This window comes from Artibeus jamaicensis, unplaced genomic scaffold (genome assembly GCF_021234435.1).
Source record: "Artibeus jamaicensis isolate MK-2021 breed Jamaican fruit bat unplaced genomic scaffold, CSHL_Jam_final scaffold_369, whole genome shotgun sequence".
NCBI lineage: Eukaryota > Metazoa > Chordata > Mammalia > Chiroptera > Phyllostomidae > Artibeus > Artibeus jamaicensis.
Genome location: NW_026522042.1, coordinates 45,651,870 through 45,673,247, shown reverse-complemented (window position 1 = coordinate 45,673,247; position 21,378 = coordinate 45,651,870). Strand labels below are relative to the sequence as shown.

Genomic DNA, 21,378 nt, shown 5'->3' with positions numbered 1-21,378 from the left:
AAAAGGGAGAAACAAAGAGAGAGGAGAAAGGAAAGCTTTGCTGATTTCCCCCTTTGGGGATGCTGTGTGACCCTTTCCGGCAGGTTTTCTTGGGGATGCAGAGCAAAAGATAGTTTTGTCTCAGACAGCAATTCGATTGAGACACAACAGACTCATTTTCCTGGAGCTGAAATAATCATTTCAACATTAGTGTTTAAGGCACCCTGTGAACCTCATCTCAGGGAAGTAGGAAGCTACTATTTTTACTTGGGAAAAATATCAACATACGATGAGGAGAATCAGATCATGGCCGAAACTCCACTGTTTCTTCAAGTAACTCAAGGTGAATAATGTCAAAGATACTCACTAAGCAATGGGTAGAGCGCTCTGGGCAATGTTCTCACATGATCCAGGACTTAAGTAATGAAACTAGGCTCCCAGGACCCAGCGAAGGTAGACACTTCATGAGGAGCCTTCCTCTTGAGAACTGCCTTTTTAAATTAGTAGGCTACAGCCTCTTGCCTGTTCCCCCTTGTCCCCTAAGGAAAGCGGTCAAGGTGTGTGAGCCTGCAGGGCTCTGCTCAGAGCCTGGGAACTGCTGCCAGCCTGCACCTTTCCCCACAGCTACCTGGCACAATCCTTCTTCTAGAGAAGGCCTCTCTTCTAGCTTGGGAGATTGGCCCCAAACCCTGTTCTGACAGTGACTGAGCTACCAGTCTTCCCCATTGAGCTGCTGTTAAAGCACTTACTAAGTACTTGTTCTCATTTATCAGCACTCACAGCAGAAAGCATAACACAAAAGCTACAACTAGCAGCTGATTCTTCAAACTTTTGCCTTGGAATCATGTTTTCTATTGACAGGGTATGATCTTCCCTGACATCAGCTTAAACACCACCCAAGCAGCCTTTTCTTCTGCTTTTCAGCAGACATTCTTAGCACTTTTGCAGTTTTTAGGAGTCAAAGAAGGCCCTTCATAAAGGTTTATCTTAGGAGTCAGTCACAAGTAACAGAAAACTCAAAAAAGTTTAAGCAGAAAAGGGAATTTATTGATGAGAGATAGTCGGGGTTTTAAAAGTGATTGAGTTTGGTATTTGACTGATGTAAACACGACTATTGTCGACATCATATTTTGACCTAGGTTTTCTTTTTGTTAGCTTAAATGCCCAATTCCAAATGACAGCATAGAGTTAGCTTCAAATCCAGCAGGCAAAAAGAGGGCCTCTCTCTGACAAACACCTGAGCAAAAATCTCAAGGCATTTCATTGGCCCTGATAGGGCCACATGCCCTTTCGAAACCAATATTTGCAAAATGCAGTGATCGCTTGGGGTGGCTTGATTCACACAGCACAGTGAGCTAGGGGTAGAATTGTCTGCCCTGGAACCACTTGGACTGAAAATAGGGTATGAGTGGGTTTCCACAAGCAGGGGGAGTAGAATCTGAGAGAGACAAAGAGCGTGCCTGTCCACTATAGGCACAGGTACATCTAAGCAACCATGAAGTGACTTCTCAAATCATGCCAGCTTCACGGCAGATGCTACTCTAAGTTTGAGTGAAAGGGAAAAGAGAGGTAAATAGGTGCAGAGACAAATAAAACAGAATCTTTGCCATTGAGAAACTCGGTATCTCCAGTTTTGTTCAGGTCAGATAGAGCAAATTCATGGATCAGGTGCCAACACACCAGCCTCTGGTGCTTGTTGCAGACATTGCTGATGGGCCCTTCCTGTTGAGCCTGGATTTGGCTTTAGAACTCTTCCCATAATCGCACTCCGGGCAGCACCACACATCAACAAGGATCAGACCATGAAAAGGTACTTGCTTTCCAGCCTGTCTTAGATTGATATTTAGTGAGTTGACCAAAGGAACTTTCACTTTCAGTGTAGTTGCATATCAAGGGCTGAGTGTGAGCTGGAGGTAGAAGCTGGCTGGTCAGCAATTGACCCTCAGTCCCTAGTTGTCTGGAAAATTGAAGCCATGTGAGGATAATAGCTAGTGGACTGCATTTCATGGGTTGCAGCTATCCAGCTTCTTTCACATGGGTCAATGAGCATATCACACTCATTCCTTTGCAAACTGTTTTGAATAATATGTCATGAAAATAGCAATGGGTAACAGCTCACTTAAAAAAAACAATTTTGTTGAGTGAGATATATGTGGAGTTGAAGGGTAGGAAGAAAATTTTTATTTCACATAACTAGCAAAATTAATCTCTCTACTCTCACTACTCTCAAAGTTTAAAAATCACACTCAGTTAGTCTAATGTTAGAGTAAAAGGCCAAGTCTGCCATATATTTGTACATGAAGCCAGGAAGAGGGTTATAGACTACAAATCATAACAGATGCACAAACACTTTGGAGATACATGCTTTCTCAAAATTCTGAGGGGAACCATGAAGGCAAGTTAACTGAAAGAGTATAAAGTGATGGCCTCAAATAGCTAGAGGTAAGCACTAACACATCTAGACAACAAATTGAATCAACAAACATTTACGGAGCTTCTACAACATGCAAGTTACTCTTAAATGTTTTGTGAGATACACAAAGGATAAACTTGTCCCTGTCTTAAGAAGATAATTGTAAACAATCAAATTGAGGATACAAGATTTAAAACATGAAAACTTAAACAACAATAAAGCACTTAACAATAGAAAGTAATAATTGAAGAGATAATAGGCAGTAAATGGCTGAGTACCAAATGAATTGTAGGAATAATAATCATGGGAAATTTTTAGGAAGGAGTTCAAGCCAGAGATTGAAGAACCTCATTACTAAGGAGCTAGAAACTGACTCTGGTCTCTGGAGTTGGGATTGAGTTTGAAAGGAAGTGCTGGGGGGGAAAGTGGCTTAAGAAAAAGCATGATGGATGAAGGAAGCAAACTCTGTTTGGAAGAAAGTAAGTACCATATTTTTTTGACCATAAGACACACCTAGGTTTTAGAGGAGGAAAATAAGAAAAAAATTTTGAAGCAAAAAATGTGTTAAAATATTTAATAATATAAATAACATAATATTTCACCAATGTAAATGTAAACAGAACTCAACAGCAGCATTAACAACCATTATTCCTCCCAAATTTGGGGGGAGTGCATCTGATAGTGTGAAAAATACGGTAAATACATTTATCTGTGATTGATGTTTTCTGTAGAGAAGTGGAGGAGAGCAGAGGTTGTAAAGAATATATTGGGGTCAATTGTGAAGGCCAAGGTGAAGATTTTAGATGTAATCCAGTAAGCAATGGGGAGTTTTGGAAGGTTTCTGAGTGCCAGAGTGATATCAGATTGTTTGGGGGAAACATAATCTGACATAAAAGTGGGGGATAGGGAGTTGAGGAAACCATCAAAGAGACTTTTTCAACAATCCTAACAGAGGTAAAAGGGTCCAATTTAATTGGTTGGCAATGAACTATAATGAGTATTGTGAAATAGAACCAAATTGTGGTCACTAATTACATAATTACCATAGAGGAAGGAGAAGACATAAATTTGAGGTTTAAGTCCTAAGAGATTCAAATAATGGTGGAATCTGGAACGGACACAGTTCTGGGCTCAGAGGAGGAACTTGCTTAGATGTTGAGGTTGTGGTGAAGGTCCAGTGACTGTATATAGTGAGTGCCCAATACCTTGCTGTGCTGATGGCCTGTGAAAAAATTATAATCATTTATTTATGCAGAGATAAGGATATAAAATAGTACATGGTGGTTACTTGGGTTCTGGGATTCCAGACAATTTATTATTTTTTATACTTTTATTTCAAAGAATCTAGATTGCTTTTAAAACCAGGAAAGTTATTCAACTCATTTTCTTTACAAAGAAGAATCAGGTACTCTTGATGCCCGCGTTTAAGGATTTTCTGTCTATGCAGAGTAACATATCATTATGTGATAGTCTCACCTTAAAGGCTTTCAGGTGGTGTGAACTCTCTGAAAAAGAGAAAACAGCTGAAATCTGGTTCACTTAAGCTAGAGAGACCCCACCAAGTATCACTGAAGAGAGTGAAGCATTTGAAGCTTCATTTCCATTAAAATTCAATTTGGAATTAAGATCATCCATATGGTGATGAATCTGATTTCTCCCCAATGCTCTTTCTAACTCAAATAAGAGATCATTTCTATTTCTAAGTTCCTCAGTGATGTAAGTTCTCACAATTGTAAGTATATGTAATGTTCTATTTTTCTATCAATAGCACAGATAGATGCATCTGATCATTCACATGGCCATATGGTGTGATGAGACACGCATCTACTTTTCACAGTTTCATTTTCCCAGAATATATTCTGCCTTCAGCTACATGTACATCATCACTCAGCTTTTTAGAAGGTGGATCTCAGAACTTTGACTGAAGCCAGAACAGAGCTAGGCTGCAGTGTTCCACGAGGACAAGGATCTGTGGCACTCAGCACTGGGCTTGGCTCCCCTCAATCCCCTGAAAGTGCCTGTTGAGAAAATGTGTTACAGAAGAACATGACTGCTCGTTTAAGAACCAGGGTCATGTTTACACTCTGATGATCAAAGAAAAAAAATGTTTTAACTTCAGGAGTCCGTACTTACATCTTTTATGATGTGAAAATAATTAGAGTCCTTGGCATTATCTTATTTACCACATAACAAACCTTATTACTCTCATATTTTTTGTGTTAGGGAATTGACATCTGAGTATAAAGAATCAGAGTCTAGACCCATCTCAGGTCTTCTGTTCTAAGTCCTGTGCACACCTGTACCTCCTCCTCCCTGCTGCTCCTCAGCCCCAGGTGTTCCTCGTCTTCCACTCCAGATTGACTCTAAGAAAACAGCCAAGAAACCTCTTAAGGAGTAGAGGAGAAACTCTATGTGGGCCAACAGAATGAGAATAAAACGCTTTATGTGCTGGACCTGCATTGTCCATTATTTTCCATAAAATGTGTAGAAAGACCACAGAGGTAAGGGAAGTGAATCTGGCCACTGTGTTGCTAGAAGCACATCAGAAGAAGCTTATAGCACTAACACATTAACTAATTTAATGAGGATTTATTGCATACCTGCTATGTAGCAGGCACATGGAAAATTATAACACATTCTCACTCATATTTAGTACACAGAAATTTGGTGGCAGTGGGAGACTAATTGGTACAAACCCATACTAAGTTACTTGATGGCAGGAACTTTTATATGTAGATAGGAAAGCTCAGAGTTATTGTATATAAAATATTTATAAAATAAGTAATATATTTATTTATTGCTTATATTGATTACTTATGGTGTTTTATAGTTTTCAAATGATGTATTCATCTGGTTGGATTCACAAAATATTATGGATGAGAGAAGCAGGTATTACCCCATTTTCTAGATGAGCAAACCAAGGCTCAGAGGGCCAAGGACTGTCTCTAACCAGTGAGTATGTGATCTTACATTTTCTGAGTCTTTGGTGTTCCTGCAATTTATTTTAAGGCTCTGTTTAGACAAGCTCATTTTCTTCTTTTATGAGAGACAGAATATCTGTTTGCCAAGATAGATGAGCCAATTAATAACTAGCTTGGCAGAATCTCCCTTTCCTAGAATAGCTGTAGCAAGCTGTGACACATGGAGTCTGAAGGCCGTGGCAAAGCCGGGGGATGCCCTCTGCTTTCTACTGCCATTTAAAATATATATATATATATATGTTTAGTGATTTGTCTCCTCTCTAGAGCTTAAATTCCAGAATGTAATATAGACTAGTAATTCACTTTGGCTAATTGAACGAACAACCCAACTTACTAGGGTGAAATCAGGAAGAGCAGTTCTGTTTTCGAGAATGGCTTACTGAGGGCACCAAGGCCCCAGACACTGTGCTGGGCACCACGGGGGATAATAGGTGAATGAGAGTCAGCTGTCCGGCCCTCAGTGGGTTACCAATTGAGACAGGACACACACGTGACAGAAGCTGTCATGATGAGGGCTATCAGGAGCTGAGCCCAGGGCAGAGACTCCTCCTATAGAAGGAGAATAAGGAAAGAAAGGGTTGGTGGTATGGAATTTGAGCTGAAACTTAAAGAATGGGAAAAATATGACAGTCTGACAAATGAGGAGCCATTTTTAGATCAGGGAGTGGTCAAATGGGATGGAGCCCTTTTTGAAGAGCAGTCAGTTTTTCTGTTTGACTGGAGCAAAGGTCTAAGGAAGGAGATATACCCAAGACACCCAAGACACCAGACTGTGGGTAAGCTGGAGCCAAATTGTTGATCCTTTCAGCTGTCAGGTTGAGAAACTTTTACCAGAGAGTGGGGAGTTAATGAAGGACTCTTCTTGCAGGAGGCAGATACAAACAAGCCTGTGGAATGTAATGATTAATCTAACTGGTATATTGGATGAACTGAAACGGAGAAATAATGTGGTGAGAGAGACCAACTAAGTGGGAGGCTGTTGCAATAGATCAGATGAAAGATCATGTGGGTCTGAGCTAAGAAAAGTGATGCATAGATTGGGAGCTATTCAGAAATTAAAGTCCACAGACATCTGAGGCTGATTAGATGTGGGTGATGAGATAGAAGGAAGAGTGATTGGTCGGCCAAAAGAGGAGACTCAGGAGGAGAAGCATGTTTTAGGAAAGACACAGTGATTTCAGCCAGGGACATGTATTATTTGCTAGGCTGTCATAACAACATACCACAGACTGGGTGGCTTAGATAACAGAAATTTATTTTATCACAATTCTGGAAGCTAGAAGTTCAAGTCAAGGTATTGGGCAAGTTTGTTTCTCCCCCAGGCCTCTCTCCTTGATTTGCAGATAGCTGCTTTCTCATTGTGTCCTCACATGGTGCTTCCTTTGAGAGTACATCCCCGGTATCTTTGTGTGTGTCCAAATTTCTTCACCTTAGCAGGACACCAGTCAGATTGGGTTAGGGCTCATCCTAAAGACCTCATTTTATCTTAATCACCCCCATTAAAGGCTCTGTGTCTAAAGCAGTTACATTCTGAAGTAGGGCTCAAACATGTAAATGTTGAAAGGACAGAATCCAGCCCATAACAGGATGTGCAGAGTTTGAGGTGCTTTTGGACATCCTAGAGCATGCAGCTAGTAGGAGATGGTTTGCAGCATTAGTTGGAGCTCAGGGCAGAGGCCAGGTCTGGGGATGTTAAGGTGAGCTGCAGGAATCAAGTATATGAACTGAGGGCAGGGGAGAAGTCAAGAAGAAGAGGTCACTCAGGGGGCCATGATAATCAAGATAACAATAAAATAGTTGTAGCTGCCGTGTACGGAGTTTTCTGTATATCAGCACTGGGCTAGGCTCTTGGAGTGCTTACAACAACTCTATGAAAGAGTGATCATTATTGTCATTGTGGTTATCATTTACCCTTCTTTATTTATTTATTTAATTTTCAATTATAGGGGACATTCAACTTTATATTTGTTTCAGGTGTACAATATTGTGATTAGACATTTATATAATTAGGAGGTGATCATTTACCCTCATTTTATAGAAGAGAAAGATGAAGCTTGGACAAGTCAAGTGATTTTTCTAAGGTTTAATAGTTCCTAAGTAGTAAAACCAGAATATAAAATTTAAGTGTGTCTGAATTTGAAGATTTGTGCCCGATTGTCTCCGGGGGAGGGTAATTAGAGTGAAGAACAAAGAATGTCAGGGGCAAAATCAATACCTGGGGGAAAAGGCCAAGGAGGGAGAGCAGAGTAGAGGGGCAGAGAAAAGATAGTCAGAAGACAGAAGAGCCAGGAAGAAATGGTGAGCTAGAAGCCAAAGGTAGTTGTAGGGGCATAACTGGCAAGGTCAAGCACAGCAACAAAATGAGGAGGCAACGTGGGCGGGGGGCGGAGGATAGGGAGCCACTGCAAACCTCTGTGAGAGCTGGTTCTCTGGGGAGGTGGGTGCAGATGGCAGATGGCAGTGTGCTGAGGAAAGAATGGGAGGTGATGAGAGGAGGCAGCAGGTCATCATGGGAAGGAGCAGGGGAGAGGAGCTCCTGTGGACGGGGAGGTAGAATCAAAGGAATTTTATTTTTAGAATGGGACAGAAAGATTTTAAAATACTGATACATGGGGGGAGGCATATCCTCTGAAGACAGAAGAGAGGAAATTTTTCAATGAACAAGGCTCTGGAAGAAGAGCAGGGTGGCCATGTGGGACTGCAGATTGCAAATAGTTCTAAAGAAGAGTGGGAGCCTTTCCGGAGCCTTTCCTGGGACAAGAGAGATTCATGAAGGATGGGCTTTGAAATTATTCAATGGAGAAATTCAGTTCCTCCATTATTTCTCTGTTTCTCCATTTGTTGTATGGATTATTATTAAAAATCCAGCTATAAAAATCTCAGCTACCGTTGAGAAGACGGTAGAAAGCGCAGGAAGTTTTGTACACACACTGCAAAGCCATGGGAACCACATCGAAAACCAAGAGGGAGTGTGGCCAGGGCTGTCACCATTTCCCTGAAGGCTGGCAACGGCTTGCTGGTCTTTGCCTTTGAGAGGGCTCCTGAGAGTTGGCTTCTTAAGTATTTAAAAGTAGATCAGTGCTCTAGAACTTAGCTCAAGGAGTCCTGGGTCTGGTGTCCAGCCTGGACCATGATATACGCAGGGAAGCCTTCACAGCCAAACCCTGGGCTTCTAGAGACAGCCATCAAACATGCTTCCCTGATCTTCAGTCTCCCCACGACTCTGGCATTTTAAAGTAGTCATTTGTTTTAGTATGTCAAATTATACAGCATGAATTTCAAGAAAATTCAGCGTGGGTCCTCCGGGAGGCAGTGCGGAAGGCAGGCACCTGGGGAAACATACTCCAAAATAAGATTCTTCAAGGCTGGTGGTGGAATATTAGATTAAATAGTTTAAAGGTAAAGTTCTTTTTTTTTTTTTTTAAGGAAAGGTGATAGAAACATTGGATTAGAGGAGATATTTAGAGGCTGGTTAGTCTCTCCCAAGTGAAAAGGAAGAAGAAACAAATTGCCCCTATTACCCTCATTCTAGACTAGCCAAGGGCCTGGCTGCAGAAAGAGGTCTGTCTGGGTTCCTGAGTGAATGAATAGATGAGTGAATGAACCTCTCCATTTCTCTTTCACACCCATGAGCTCATGGAGTTGTCTGCATTGACTACTTAGCAAATATTTTTGAAATGGCTTACATTAAGAAATATAGGTTCAATGCATCTGAAAGATATTTAAATGAAAATTAAAACCCTGAAGCCAATTAATACAGGGTATGGTGGGGTAATGGCATTGGGGGAATAATTACGCCAGAAGCTTCAACAAAGGCATGCTACTGATACTAAATGTAAAACACATCTCTGAGTTTCTGTCAGTCAAAGTAAAAAAAAAAAAAAAAGGAAAAACGGTGGATTCATGAGTTCTTATTTATAAAAAGCATATCATTTCACGAAGAAAGAAATTTCCTGAGTGCTGGGAGGAACTTGTTGTATGGATTATTATCAAAAATCCAACTATAAACATGGCTATTTTTTTATATGGATTCTTAATGAAAATGCTGACCATGATCTGAAGTCACATTGACGTGGAGGAATTCTGAAGGGAACTTAGAGGTATAGTCTGGCTGCAGCAGCCTTGATGGCCTGACTTGAAGGAATGACTGGCTGCCTTTCATTTGCATTTCTTCCCAGGGACCAAGCGGGATGCCGGGGAGGACTCCACGCCCACAACAGACAGACAGCACAGCCAAGGATGCTTCATTCAAATATGGGGCCAGGGGAGGGCAGAAAATTGAGCAGTTTCATTGGTATTTTGAAATCCTACCTGTTAAACATAGATATATTTCTGATGGATGGTGTATATCCAAAAAAATCACAACAATATTTTTACAATGAAATCTCTGAAAAAAGTTTCCTTTCTTTGCATGCCACTTCAGGCAATATCCCCAGACATTATGACACATGTGTTTACTCTCTGCTGACACTGGGAATGACTTGATGGCCAAGTCTCAAAACCCTCTGGAATATGCTATTGTAATAGGAGCTCTATGGTTGACAATTCAAAATTGGGGTCCCCAATGAGTATTTGAAGGGCAGACATTATAGACTGAGAAAGGATACACATGCCCTCGTCCCAAGCAGACAGGCAAGTAAAATGAGCCTGTGTTTTTAAATGGATACATCCCCCATCATAGTGAAGAAGATTTATTCCAGCCAACACACAAATGCTGGCACACCTAGACATGCCTAGATTGAGAAATAGATAAGCTGTGAGTTATAGGAACTCTTCTGGTTTCAAATCTATGTGATTCAGTGACACGTTTTGCATTTGCCTCTAATACTGTTTGCTGTCATTTTAATCTTCACATTAAAAATGGGTCTTTACACTTAATTACTTTGAGCTATAGCCAGTGTTGAAGAGCAGCATTAGGGTTTCAGGCAGGGCAGAGACGCCCCATTTAGTATGAGGAAAAGCTCCATTCAAATCCAGGGACAGAAGGACAGCAGATTCAGCTGCTTTTTATTACCCTGGCAGTCTACTTCTATTTGGCTCTGAATGTTACTGGTGTCCCTGCCCCAGGGTTGCTGTTGGTGAGATCTTTGGAAATGTCCCTTCCATATTCAAAACTCTCCAATGGTTCCCTTGACACAGTTGGAATAGAATCTGCAGTCTTGACCATGGTCCACAAGGCCCCACAGGGTTTGGCTTATGGTTGCCTCTCAGCTCCCTTGGCCACATACTTCCAGTTGGCTCCTCTCCAGCCACAGTGGCCAATGGTCGCTCAACTGTGCCAAGTTTACACCCCCTCTGGCTGTACTCTCTACTGGCACTCTTTCCTGGCTATCAACACATGTGTCCTTCACCCTCAAGTATTTACTCAGTTTTCACCTCCTCACTGTACCTTACCTCTCCAACCTTGCCAAGCCTGTTTCTCTTCTTCAAGGCACGTGTCACTAACCTTACCTATCTGTTTAATGATTTGGTTTATTGTCTCTCTTTCCCACTGAAACATTGGAGATTCCTTACAAAACCCTGTATTTTTCAATAATTCATTGATTTTCCTCTATTATAGTAATTAAACTCATATATAATATCAACTAGAATATCACATCAAAGTTAAAATAATCAAGGTAAATATGTGACTCAGATAATTCCTTCAGAAAGCAAAGGCAGAATGTGTGCATCCTCAGCTCCAACAATTAGCTGATTTCTGTTAGATTCTCTGAATTTTGAAAATAGCTATCAGGCTCCCTTTACCAACTAAAATAACTGTGACCTGGCCAAGGTCATAGAAAGTTATTGGCAGTATTATTAGACTAGACTCCTGGTGTCCTGGCTACCATGCTGGGCACTGGGGTCCGATACAAACAACTTCCATGGAGTCTACTCATGTCCACAGGAAATTGCCCATAGCTCTCCTCCACTTATTTATGTAGGGGCCAATATTAACAGCTATTATTGATTAAAACTATATTATATCTGTACTAGAAGGTTTTCCTAAATTTGATATGATTCTAAAAATAACCTTTAAATGGGTATTATTATCCTCACTTACTAAAGAAGAAGGGATAGGAAGAGTTAAGCAACTTGTTTAAGAGCTCACAGCAAGTGAGTGGCAGAGTCAGGATTTGAACTTAGGTTTTTCTTTAAAAAAAACACTTTTTATTGATTATGCTATTACAGTTGTCCTATTTTCCCCTCTTTATTCCCCTCCATTCTGCACTCCCTTCCACCCACATTCCCCCCCCCCTTTAGTTCATGTCCATGGGTTTTACATATAAGTTCTTTGGCTTCTACATTTCCTATACTATTCTTAACCTCTCCCTGTCTATTTTCTACCTACCATTTATGCTATTTATTCTCTGTACCTTTTCCTCTTCCCCACTGATAGCCCTCCATGTGATCTCCATTTTTGTGGTTCTATTCCTGTTCTAATTGCTTGCTTAGCTTGTTTAAGTTTGGTTGTTAATAACTATGAGTTTGTCATCATTTTACTGTTCATATTTTTCATTTTTTTTAGATAAATCCCTTTAACATTTCATATACTAAGGGCTTGGTGATGATGAACTCCTTTAACTTGATCTTATCTGGAAAGCACTTGATCTGTCCTTCCATTTGCTGGATAGAGCAATCTTGGATGTAGGTCTTTGCTTTTCATGACTTGGAATACTTCTTTCCAACCCCTCCTTGCCTGCAAGATTTCTTTGGAGAAATCAGCTGACAGTCTTATGGGCACTCTTTTGTAGGTAACTGTCTCCTTTTTTCTTGCTGCTTTTAAGATTATATCCTTATCTTTAATCACAGGTACTGTGCTTATAATGTGCCTTGGTGTGTTCCTCCTCAGGTCCAACTTCTTTGGGACTCTCTGAGCTTCCTGGACTCCCTGGAAGTCTATTTCCTTTGCCAGATTGGGAAAGTTCTCCTTCATTATTTGTTCAAATAAGTTTTCAACTTTTTGGTCGTCTTCTCCTCCTTCTGGGCACCCCTATGATTCAGATGTTAGAGTGTGTAAAGATGTCCAGGAGTTTCCTAAGCTTCTCTTCATTTTTTGAATTCTTGTTTCTTCATTCTGTTCTGGTTTAATGTTTCTTTCTGGTCCACACTGTTGATTTGAGTCTTGGTTTCCTTCCCATCACTGTTGGTTCCCCGTACCTTTTCTTTTATTTCACTTAGCATAGCCTTCATTTTTTTAAATCTAATTTGCAGCCATATTCAACCAATTCTGTGAGCTTCCTCCAGTATTTTAAATTGTGCATCTGATAGGTTGGCTATCTCTTTGTTGCTTAGTTATATATTTTTTGGAGCTTTGATCTGTTCTTCCATTTGGGCCATTTTTTGTCTTGGTGTACCTGTTTCATAGTAAGGGGTATATACTTAGGTGTTCATTGTGGTGGGGCAACCCACCTGTCTGTGTTGTGTCACTGTATGTTGGGGAGGGGTCTGAGAGGGAACAGTGGCACTTACTCTGCTCTCTGCTGTTTTTCAGTCACTCCCCCTGCTACCCACAAGCAAATTGGGCCCTTTTGGTGCTGATTCCTAGGCAGGTGGGTTTGTGTATAGTCTAGGACCCTATGGGTCTCTCCAATGATCTCTCCTGTGAGGCTGGGAGTTTCTCCTGCTGCCTCAACCCCCACACTGGAACCCTGGGTTGTGTGGTCTATCTCACTCCCCAGTTGTTCCTCCTGGTTCATCTGCACATGAATGTGGAACTTCCCAGTCCTTCAGCTGCTGCCTTGCCACATGTCTTCTCTCCTAGGCTGCCCATCTCTACCCCTCCCGCCTGTTTGGATGAATGTTTCTTCTTTAATTCCTTGGTTGTCAGACTTCCTTACAGTTTAATTTTATGTCAGTTCTGGTTCTTTTTTTTGTTTTTAAATTTGTTGTTGTCCTTCTTTTGGTTGTTTGAGGAAGCACTGTGTGTCTACCTACACCTCCATCTTGGCCAGAAGCTGGATTCCAGGTTTTTCTGTTTTAAAGCCATGTTCTTTGTTCTATCTTGCTGCCACTCTATCCAGTGCCAGGATCCGGGACATGACTCATGTATTGAGATTGTGCCCTAGAGAGGTAATTCAAAATGATTTAAATGGTGGAACCCTTCCCCCAGTTGGTAGGTGTCAAAAAGTACTGCATCTATAATTCACTGTTTTCCGAATCCCAGGGAGGACAGGAGACAGTTGTAGGAAAAATGTCTGGGAAGGTAGACAGTGGTCCTTTGGAGAAGAATGTCTTCTCAAACCCAAGTTATTTTTATAATCACCCAACTCCCCTTACTGTTCCATAGCTTTTCTTCCTCCTTCCTTAGTTCATCCTCATCTTCATACACACAATATATTATTTGTGTTCCATTGACCTGAAAGTCTTTCTAAGTGAGAATCACATTGCCTGGCTACTTTTAAGGACTTGACAATCTTCTCTTTCCTCTAAATTTCCTCTCTGAACATCAGCAGATGGAGAGCATCTCAAGCAGTGGTCACAAATGTTTAGAAGCTATAAAGGTCACATCTACAGCCCAATGAGTATTTGGTTTCTGATAATGGACTTGTGACAAACACCTATCTTTTAAATATTAATTACATGATTTATATTGAGTTTTCATTGGCTGCTTGACGAGTTGATGTTCCAGAAAGTCCCTGCTGGGTTAAAGACATAGACTCATGTCTGGCATTGAGATGTTAAAACAAAAACAGTACACTTTGTTCTTTTGGCGAGCTCCCATTTAACTGACAAATCTGTTGAGCTGGAGAAGCTTTGTTTAAGTAAGGAATAAGGAATGATTTAATTCATGTGACAGTCTAAATATGATATTTCCAAGATGGTCTGGGAGGGAGTTGTCTAACCTCTCTACAGATGGAAGAAGTGTAGCTTGGTGGGAAAAGCATGAACTTTACAAGCAGAAAGACCCAAATTTTTAATTCCAGTGTCACTGGTCATTATTATTACTGCTGTTGTAAGTAATAATAAATAGTATTGTTTACCTTGCACATATAGGCAGTATTCTAGGTGCTTGCCCGAACTATTTTATTTAATTACTACAACAATCCTGTGATGTATTATCACGAGGTATTATTAGTCATTTCTGTTTCACAAGTGTGAGAATTCAGGTTTAGAGAGTCAGGAACCTGATAGAAGCTGAATTGAATTCAGACGATTCCAGTAAGGAAACTTTAATAAAAAGACTTCTTACAGGGCTGAGGCAGGGATAAGAGAACCAACCAATGACGTTGAGGCATCAGAGACTGCAGCAGACTCAGTAAAGTATTACCACCCCTAGTGCTGAAGGGCGAGAGGAGGAAACAGAGTGCTAGCAGAGGAAGAGGGCTCTCCTGGTGGGAGCCGCTAACAGAAGGGGATGCTGCAACAGCTGGAAATGTGGCATCGAGTCAGGGAGGAAGTGGGAAGAGCATCCTGACCTCTCTTTCTTCTCCCCTGTGATCTTCTGTCTAACTAATCCTAATGGGCCAGAGGGCAAGGGATGCTGTAATGCTTTGTTGATCAGCTTTCCAGGACACGAGCAGATAAGGGGATGCATAAGAGAAAGGATTGGACACTCTGAAGAAATAGGAGGGACCCCACACAGAATTCAGTTTGGATGTTGAGACTAATGATAACATGCAGACGCTAAGAGGGTATGACAAGGTTTAACTCACACAATGAAGCTTTCTGGGAGAGGAATTCAGCTCCCAACCAAATGTGAAGTGAAAGAGCAGGGAAAGGAGATTGGCTTGGTATTTTTATAGTGGTTAGAGGGTGCGGCCAGAGTGAGGATTCCCATGCTTTGTTTAAATTTCCAGCCAGAACCAAAGGAGGGAGTAGCCAGGCTTTCTAATCAGCTTGACCAGATGTGGGGCAGAAGGAGAGGGAGGGGTGAGTCTTTGAAAGCTCAGACTCTTTATTATAAGGTGTCAAATGGATATTAACCAGCAGAGAGAGAGAGTTTCAGCATTATGCCTTAAATCACTCAGTCTTTGGCCAAAACTCATGCTTTTAAACTCCCGCATTAACTGTCTTTGTTACCTTGAGCAAATTCCTTAACCTCTCTGAGTCTTGGTTTTCTCACCCATAACATGAAAATCATATTCTGTCACATAGCAGGTGTGTTCCATTAATGACAGTTATAATTGTTGCCCCTTCGTTTCTGTTGGCCTTGTTATTGTTGGTCATTTCCTTCTCCCATCTTGCCCATCTCCATCGGGGCTGGATACCCTGGTATTCTAGTGTCTCTTTGTGAAAGTTTGGCACAGATTTCACTCCTGTTTCCCCAAGGGGCATATTCTTGGGCACAAAACTATGACCTCTTTCTCAAGATAAGGTTGAGAAGAGTCATCTTGCCAAGTGGATCAGCACACAGCACCTATCCCCCTGGCGTACTTTTGAGAGGAAACTGCAAAGTTTCGGTCATCAGATGCCACAGCAATGGGGTGGGGGAGCTAAGAACTGAAAGAGGCCTCTCGCACTCTCCCCTTGGCTATCCACTTTGGAACGTCATCTGTCTAAGGGAAGGTGTGAGATGGGCAGTTTTCCCCCAGTGATCCTTTAATGCCATGCGGCTCCAGGATCTTCTGTTTCTCTAATACTGCTCCAGCTCACCACCATGGCCAAGGAGGTGTTTTGCACTAGTCTCTCTTTAACTCATCTTTGCTGAATTAAAACAAGCATATTAAAGATGCATTTTTGAGACACTGGCACATTGACTAAGCCACTAATAGCTTATGTATTTTCCTTTTAAAATTGAGGCCAACAAGATTAATTATAAAAATAAAGGTGCGTCAGAAAGAATTTTGCTAGCAGCCATCTTTTCACATATGGGGACTGAAATCACTTCTGAAAAGTTCCAGGTCCCTAGACTTCATGCACACAAGCAATTGATTGATCAGTTGATGACACCAGCCCACAGTCTGGGATGAGGTAAGTACTGGGCCCGTAAATACCCGTCCATTCAGCCAAGGGGCTGAGGATGTAAGGCAGAGATACCTTCGAAAAGCTGTGATGGGAACTACTCTGGGAATTTCAAAAATCATTATGGAAAAGAAAAAAAAAACATCCTGGCATATGTCCTTCAGCCAGCAGCCCTGTTGTGGCTGAGAACAGATGCTACCCTGGCTAAGTAAGAGCACAACATGAGTCTTTTTCTTGCTGCTTTTTAAACCAGAAAACACCCTCCACTGCAGGCCAAAGCAAGACAGGTGGCATCCATTCAAACTGGAAATGAAGTGCAGAGATACTGGCCTGCGGGGTCCCGGGGCCTGCCTCGAGGGAGTGGCTCTCGGTCAGAGGGCTGATCGGTTTTCTCTTCTAATGAGCAGACTCTATAAAACCTACAGCTCCTGTTGCCACTTTGATTCACTAAGTTTTATTAATTGTTCTTTTGTGTGCTCTCCTTTGCACAATTTGCTTTTGATGAACCAATGATATTTATCATGACTGGACAGGGCTGCCTCTCTCAGTGACCCTGGGCTTTCTCTGCGGAAGGGGGAAAGTAGTTTTATGTGGGATGATTCTGGAAGAGGCTAGGAGGTCCTAAAAGTGTCGTGTCCTCTTCTTGGCACAGCATCTCAGTAGGTAAAAGTCTGTGGAGCCAGGGGAGTAGACTTGGGGTTTAGAGGTGAGAAAAGCTGGAGAATCTGCAACCATCTCCTAACTGGGAGAGGCAGAATTATGTGGCAGGGTAGGTGGACAGTGGGCCTTTCTGACCCTTGGTCAGTGCCCACTCTTCTGCTTCCTCCTTGCTTCATGCGAAGTTGGGTGGAGAGTTGGGAGTAGGGGAACGAGATCCATGTTTCAGATTTCTACCTTTTCACATTGTTTCTCATCCTTATATACAACCCCTGACCTCAACAACACACCCGAACTCGCTGGCACTCTGAGCTCAGTGAAGGCTTCCTCCATTAGAGGAAAGCTCTGAATTAAAGCATCAATGCCTCCTAATGATGCAGTCTACTTTCCAGCCTGGGTATTGTTAACTTTGCTATTTTCACAGCATCTTCTGCACTCATAGCTAAAGCAGGATGCAGTGGATTTTAGTCATCACAAAAGAGCTGGTTTTGGAGCTATTTGGAAGAAGGGAGTATCTCTATTTTTCAGAGCTGCTCAGATGAAGCCACAAAGACCCAGTGGTAGGCAGTGTGGCCCCATGTAAGAAGAATGGGAGATGTTATGTATCAAGGCACCCAAAGTTTTTATATCTTTTCATCTAGTACTTGCAACTCTAGGGGTCTGTGCTAAAGAGGAAATACTCAGAGATACAAACACAGCTTCATGTGTCAAAACAGTTATTGGGATAGTCATTTTTATGAGGAGGCAAGATTAATTATTCTAACAGCTGGGTAAATAACTCCTTTAATAGGGAAAATGGCCTTGGGTGAGGCCTACCACTTCTGGGGTCATTATTATTATTATGAGATGAGGCTCTTTGTTTATGGACAAGAGCAGACAAGGATTCAACTAAATTTCTCTGCTGATGACATTTATGGAAATCTGACGGTTAGTGAAAGTTGACAATAGAACAGAAGGAGGGAGGAAGGGAGAATGAGGAGCAGAGCATGTGGAAGGGGGTGGCAGAGGAGTTATATAGAAATATCTGGGCTTGTGGGTAAGATGAAGGAGTGGGTAGCCTACAGGCATCTATCTGTAAGTTTATTTGAATGGGGAAAGAGAAAAGAAAAAGGAGATGAGTTGGATGGGGAAGACAGAGTGGTACCTGCCTGGTCCTTGGGCAGAGCTCAAAGGCCTAAGAAAAGAGGCTGTTGTGACAGAGGAATGCTAGGGCCTTGCTACTCAAAGCATGGTGTTGGGGGGCAGCAACATCAGCCTCACCTGGGGATATTTAAACCACTCAAGATGCTGTGGATCAGAATCTATGTTTTAACTAGATCCCAAGTGATTTGTGTGCACACTGAAGTTTGGAAAGTGCTGTCCTTGAACCAGAGTATCCAAGTACATCTCAGAGAGTGAGAAAAAGCAGCATCCCCATGTCTGCCTAGAGCACTGCCCCGGATTGGGACACAGAACACAGAGAAGGACCAATGGAGGCCTTGGATTCTCATGAAGGAGGAGTGGCAGTTACAGCCCAGTCCTCAAGTGATTTTTCTTACAGTGGAAACAAGTTAAAAGGACTGAGAGAAGAGCATGCAAGGATTATTAGCAAACAAACATGAGATAGCTGGGAATTCTCAAAAATAAAGTGGAGGTTTGGGGAAAGAGGGCAAATTTTTGCCTTAGTACTGCCAAAAGGACCCCTTGAGAGCCCTTGGCTGGAAAGGCCGTGGGAAGACTCAGTGTGATGTGCAGCTAGTCTGATCTTCGCTAGAAGCAAAGTATTGGGTTGGCCAAAAAGTTTGGTTGGCTTTTTCCATATGATGGCTCCAATAGTGCTTAGCTATCTTTAACTTCATTCAAAACAATTTTGCCAGATTGTACTGTGTTGGCTGTCATATCAGTGTGCATTTTAAAAAAGTATCAAAATTGCTGAATTTTTGTACCTCTATTTCGTAATGAAGAAGGAAGAAAATACATATTTTTGGTGTATAATGCTTTATTATTTCAAGAAAAGTAAAAACACAGCTGAAATTAAAAAAAAAAAAAAGATGTGTGTGGTGTATGGAGAAGGTGCTGTGACTGATGAAATGCATCAAAAGTGGTTCGCTAAGTTTTTTGGTAGTATTGATATTTTGGTCAAATAATTCTTTGCTGTGGGGCTGTCTCATGCATTGGAAGATGATTAGCCATATCCCTGGCCCCTACCCACTAGAAGCCAGTAACAGGAAATAGTTGACATACTCAAAATATTCCAATCAATGAAGTTATTGGTGAAAATTAAAAAATGTCCTTTATTTTATGGAAAAACTAAATGGACTTTGTGGCCAACCCAGTATATATATAGACAATAGAATATTATACTGTCCTAAGTATTGTTTTTCTATGGAAAAAAGATTGGAAGGAAATGTACCTCAATTTATCTGTGTGACTTCATACTTTACTTTCATATACTTTTGTACTTTGCAAATTTTCTACAATGATCATAAGAAAATATAAGTGGAAAAGTGAAGCAAAATGTGAATAGTGCTTGCTTCTGAGTGCTAATAGTGTGGCCATATCCCTCCATCTTCGTGTTTTTCTGCCCTTTGCTTAGTTGCTCCAGGAACTGGTAATACATTTGTAAAGGGGAGGGAAATTAAAAAGAAACATGAGACGTGGTATCAGAAGACCTGTGTTCCAGAGGGACCTCTGCCCTAATAGCTGTGTGTTCTATGGTCTCATGGCCTGGTCCAACCTCTTCTACCTCCTATGTAAATGGCACGCTGTCACAGTCCTCAGGGGCTGTGAAGATGATGGGTGTGGAGGATTTTGTGAGCTGGTAAGTGCCAAGGCTGGCCTTCTGGGGCCATGCAGAATCTTTCCTAAGAGCCCCTCCAGCTCCTCCCCTTGGCTCACACAGTGCAAGGTCAGTGGAGAGTGTCTGGCTTCAAGGAAAGCCTCCAGTCTCAGCAAGGGACTTTCATTTCCATAAATGGGTGGTGTGCAGGCCCAAAGTTCTTCTTCCCCTTTGGTCAATTTGACTGAGCTGGAATTACTGAGTTTTTCTTAACAAAACATCGCCTGCCAACTGTCAGGCAAGAGTAGCATTTCTCACGAATGTCTTTAGGATTTGGCCATGAGTTTCCTATTGAGTCCTCATCATATGGCATGACAGTGGCATTCTTTAGGCAAGTTGGCTGAGTTTCTATATGAAGAATTATAATTTCAGTTTTGGATGAGAGCAACAATAACAAGAACAAAACCCAAAAAGAGATAGGCCTCTGAAACCTTGAATAGGCCTCTGAACTCGTACTAGATGCACTAACAAATAAATAGAATAGTCTCTAAGGCCAATTCAATGTATATGGAAGAACCTTCTCCTTACACAGACTGAAATGTTCTGCCACAGACTTTCATACATAAAGCCAACTTGGTTCTCCAACCTACTGCCTAAGTCAATAGGGTTGCTGAGTTGGGAAGTATTTCTGACTTGCAGTCTCTGGGGCTGCACTCCAGGAAAATCAGAGGGTGGTCAGAGAGCTCTCATGTCCTTGCTTTCTTCTAGTGTGAGAACAGAGGTGATGGGGCAACCAGAGTGGTACTAGCTTAGATGAGGCTTAGAGATCCCTTACCTGGCAATCCAGTGTCTGATGACAATGCAAGAAACCCTGTGAGACCAAAGCCCTTACTGATGCTACTTTTAAGTTTGTTAAACAGAGAAGACCTAGGGCAGGATCAGCTTTTCCTCCCAGTTTTAAGATTTCTTTGTAGGTGTGGCATGTCAGGACTTCTGTCAAAAGGACTATAGCCCAGCTCTCTGATGTATTTCTTAAAGGCCTTGATGCTTGTCAAAGACAAGTGAGGCCATTTGCAACTTATTTGCCCTTGTTTGTGTCGTTGACTTTGACAGACAGTAGTCGATGTGGTAGTCCACAAATATTGACTGGGGCAGCTGTCCCTGGGGGCTGGCCAGGCAGACTCTCTGCCTAAGCTGTCTCTGTAGCTATTTCATGGGGCTCAGCTGGGCAGAGACTCAGAGAGGCAGCTGGGGAGGAGGGACCTGCCAGGTGGTGGGAAAGAGGCTGGAGACCCTTGTTGACACGCAGAAGCACATTAACTTCCTACCTATCAAGGTGAGGAAGGCAAGAGAGTTTCCCCTTCCTTGTACCCCCTCCTTGCCCTTCAGGCTTCATGCTGCCTTGTCACCACTTGCTTTCTCCTTCCGGGATGTATTTGATGTTAATTTTTGCTAGTTTGCATGTGGATTAAAAAAGAAAGTGGGTTTGTGGCAGAGGGGATGCTGTATTTTGCTTTGGTTGGGCTTGTGATGCTAGACTCTGACCTTTTGCAATGCTAGGAGAAAAGCTGGGTGCACAAGAAAAGACCGTAAAAAAATAATACTGCCTATATTTTTAGTGACTCATTATTTTCCAGGCATTGAGATGGGTGCTTTGTATGCAAATTTTTGAGAACCTAAGTAGCAGAATATGCAAATATGACTAC

General features: G+C 41.9%; 1 long non-coding RNA gene across 2 annotated transcripts in view; it reads left to right on the top strand.

Annotated features, from left to right (window-relative positions):
- Positions 1-21,378, top strand: part of LOC119058084 (uncharacterized) — a 224,730-nt gene that overhangs the window by 176,573 nt on the left and 26,779 nt on the right. The window contains exon 8 of one of the 2 annotated variants that reach the window (XR_008390122.1): positions 9,552-9,671. The exons of the other annotated variant lie outside the window; for it this stretch is intronic. This is a non-coding gene — a long non-coding RNA (uncharacterized LOC119058084). Of the gene's footprint in view, positions 1-9,551; positions 9,672-21,378 lie in introns of those variants that run through there. 2 annotated transcript variants of the gene reach the window in all.